At 37.8% G+C, this 3499-nt stretch overlaps 1 non-coding gene across 1 annotated transcript; it reads left to right on the forward strand.

Annotated features, from left to right (window-relative positions):
* Window positions 1-310: 310 nt before the first annotated feature.
* Window positions 311-418, forward strand: LOC127746088 (small nucleolar RNA R71). The gene has a single exon (XR_008007708.1). It is a non-coding gene; the product is annotated as a small nucleolar RNA R71 (small nucleolar RNA).
* Window positions 419-3499: the final 3081 nt, after the last annotated feature.

Below are 3499 nucleotides of genomic sequence, written 5' to 3' on the forward strand. Positions count from 1 at the left end.
ACTGCCAGATGCAGCTTGCAATCCAGTCAGATTTTAAGAAATCATATTAATTTGCTGAGTCAATATTTTGTTCTGAGCCAATATGGCATTCAGAGTATCAATCTCAAGAACTCCTTTCTTCTGAGTCATCCATTATTCATAGGATTTCTTTCAGAAGTGTACATGAACTGGTTATTTGCAACCATCTCATTGAGTTCCTAGGCTTCTGCAGGGGTTTTTAATGAAGAGATCCACCAGCAGAGTGGTCCAATGACATCTTAGATAATTCAGACAGACCATCATAGAATATGCATACGATGCTCCATTCTGGAAGCATGTCAGAAGGACACCTTTTGGTTAATTGCTTGTATCTTTTCCAAGCTTCATAGAAGGATTCACCTTCCTTCTGTTTGAAGGTTTGGACTTCCACTCTAAGCTTGCTCATCTTTTGAGGTAGAAAGAATTTGGTCAAGAAAGCATTGACCAACTTGTCCTAAGAGTTCAGACTTTCTCTAGGTTGTGAGTCCAACCATATCCTAGCTCTGTCTCTTATAGCAAAAGGGAAAAGCATAAGTCTGTAGACCTTGGGATCAACCCCATTGGTCTTAACAGTATCACAAATCTGCAAGAATTCAGCTAAGAACTTATGAGGATCTTTCGATGGAAGTCCATAAAATTTGCAATTCTGCTGCATTAGAGAAACTAATTGAGGCTTAAGCTCAAAGTTATTTGCTCCAATGGCAGGAATTGAGATGCTTCTTCCATAGAAGTTGGAAGTTGGTACAGTATAGTCACCAAGCATCTTCCTTGCATCTCTGGCATTGTTGTTGGGTTCGGCTACCATGTCTGCTTCTTTTTCAAATTTCTCTGTATGGTCCTCTCCGGAGTGTAGTGCTTTAGCTTCTCTCAGCTTCTTCTTCAGAGTCCTTTCAGGTTCAGGATCAGATTCAACAAGAATATTTTTATCCCTGTTTCTACTCATATGAAAAAGAAGAGAACAAAGGAGTAGTGGAATCCTCTACGTCACAGTATAGAGATTCCTTGATGTGTCAGAAGAAAAGAGGAATAGAGGAATGAGGTAGAGAGAGAATAAGAAGAATTCGAACACAGAGGGAGAGAGAAGGTTCGAATTATAAGTAGAAGAGAAGTGTTAGCAAATAAATAGAAAGAGATGAGAGAGAGAGTATTCGAAAATCAAAACTCAAACAATTAGTTAATTAAAAAGATTTTTGAAAAAGTGGTTAGTGATTTTCGAAAATTGGAAGTAAAAAAATGGTTAGGTGGTTTTGAAAAAGATAAGAAATAGTAATTAGTTGAAAAAAATTTGAAAATAATTTTGAAAAGATAAGAAGTTAGAAAAAAGATTTTGAAATCAAAATTTAAAAAGATATGATTGAAAAAGATTTGATTGAAAAAGATATGATTTTAAAAAGATATGATTGAAAAAATATGATTGAAAAAGATTTGATTTTTAAAATTGATGACTTGACTAACAAGAAACTAAAAGATATGATTCTAAAATTCAAAGATTGAACCTTTCTTAACAAGAAAGTGACAAATTTGCAATTTTTTGAATCAAAACATTAATTGTTAGCAAAGATTTTTGAAAATGTGGAAATATAAGATTTTAAAATTATGAATTAAAACATGAAAATTTGAAGAAAAAAATTTTGAATTGGAAATGAAATTACCTCCCTTGCATCATCCTGGCGTTAAACGTCCAGAATGATATCTGTTCATACCCGAGGTCGAGCTGTCCGACCCGGGATGTTCTACCGACAAAGCGACCGACCTCTTCAGGTCAAGGACAATCCGACCTCTCCTCAAAGAGCTCGGCCAAACTACCAGGAAAGCCCAATAAAGGGCCCAAACAGAGGAACACGACCCGAATCCAAGGGCAGCCTAAGCCTATAGAGATAAAGCCAGTTCCCTTAAAGATAAGATGACCTCACTCGAAGATAAAGATAAGACTTATCTTATCTAAGGAAGGTCTCTCTACACCGTTATAAATACACTGGAGCACCCAGATATAACTCATACTCTGATTCTACTCAATACCTGCTTAATACCCTTGCTAACATAAGCATCGGAGTCCCTTACAGGTACCCCCCACCCTCCGGGGACGAAGGATCAGCACCACCATCAGGTCCAACAAGTCGGACACAACAGCTCCGACCAATACAGAAGATCTCGTCCGAGATCGACCTACAGTTTCAGGTAACCCTCGGAACATTGGCGCCGTTACCGGGGAACCTGGAAGTCATCCCATCATCATGGCGGACGACCATGACAACGACCACACTTTAGATCTAGAAGATAGAACACCGCACAAAAATGCGGACACCACACCAAAAGATACCTCCCAACTTAACAACAAGAAGAACTCTCCAAACGCGGGAGCCATGGATGCACTTCAAGACCGTTTAAAACAACTTGAAGAAGAAGCCCTACGTCAACAAGAGACCGAGAAAGACCTACAGAGGGAAATAAGGCGACGCCGGAAATTGGAGGACAAACTCCTAAAACTTGAAGCCGATATCAAAACTAAAGCCAACCGATCCTCTCCTGAGGATAGCTCCCGCAGGGAACAAGATCCATTCACCAAGGAGATCATGAAGACCAAAATTCCAAAAGACTTTAAATTCCCAGATATGACGTTATACGATGGCACTACAGATCCCGGCCATCTTCTCAGCAATTTCAGAAGTAGAATGTACCTCACCGACGCCTCAGATGTAGTTCGTTGCAAAGCCTTTCCGACTACTTTAACGAAGACGGCAATTAGATGGTTCGACAATCTACCTCCTAGGTCCATCTCGAGTTTCAACAACTTGGCCGAAAATTTTTTGGCCAGATTCTCTATCCAAAAAGACAAAGCTAAACACACTTGACGTTAGGATTTTTGCTAGTAAAGAATTTTATAAAAATATAGTCGCGTTGTAAGTATAGATTCTAAACCAACAGAAAATTCCTTCGTACAAACGTTTTGGTTGTCACAAGTAACAAATCCCTAAATAAATTGATAACCGAAGTATTCAAACCTCGGGTCGTCTTCTCAAGGAATTGCAGGGAGGTATGTTCTTATTATTGGTTATGCAAAGGTATATTTTGGGGTTTTCAAAAGGGTTGAACAAGTAATGTAAAATAACAAGTCGTCAAAATAATAACTAGTAAAGCTCTTGGTAAGGTATGAAAACTGGAAGTCCTATCCCAGTTATCCTTATCAATTGTGATGAGAATTGGATTTTTCTCCCACTAAGTCAACCTCTAACTATGAAAGTAAGTTAAGTGGATGAATTAATTTTAATTCCTCAGGTCCTAGTCTTTCCTTGGGAAAGGCTAGAGTTAGTGGAACTCAATTTAATTCTTGAAGAATTTCAATTTTTAGTCAACAATGAGTTTGATAACTCAAGAGTCACCAATTAATCAACCAGAGCCAAAAGGTAGAAAAATCTAAATTATTTATATCATAAATAAAAGAAACAAATCATAGATCTGAAAATACCTCAAATTATATTAA

Source organism: Arachis duranensis, chromosome 3, assembly GCF_000817695.3.
Source record: "Arachis duranensis cultivar V14167 chromosome 3, aradu.V14167.gnm2.J7QH, whole genome shotgun sequence".
Lineage (NCBI taxonomy): Eukaryota > Viridiplantae > Streptophyta > Magnoliopsida > Fabales > Fabaceae > Arachis > Arachis duranensis.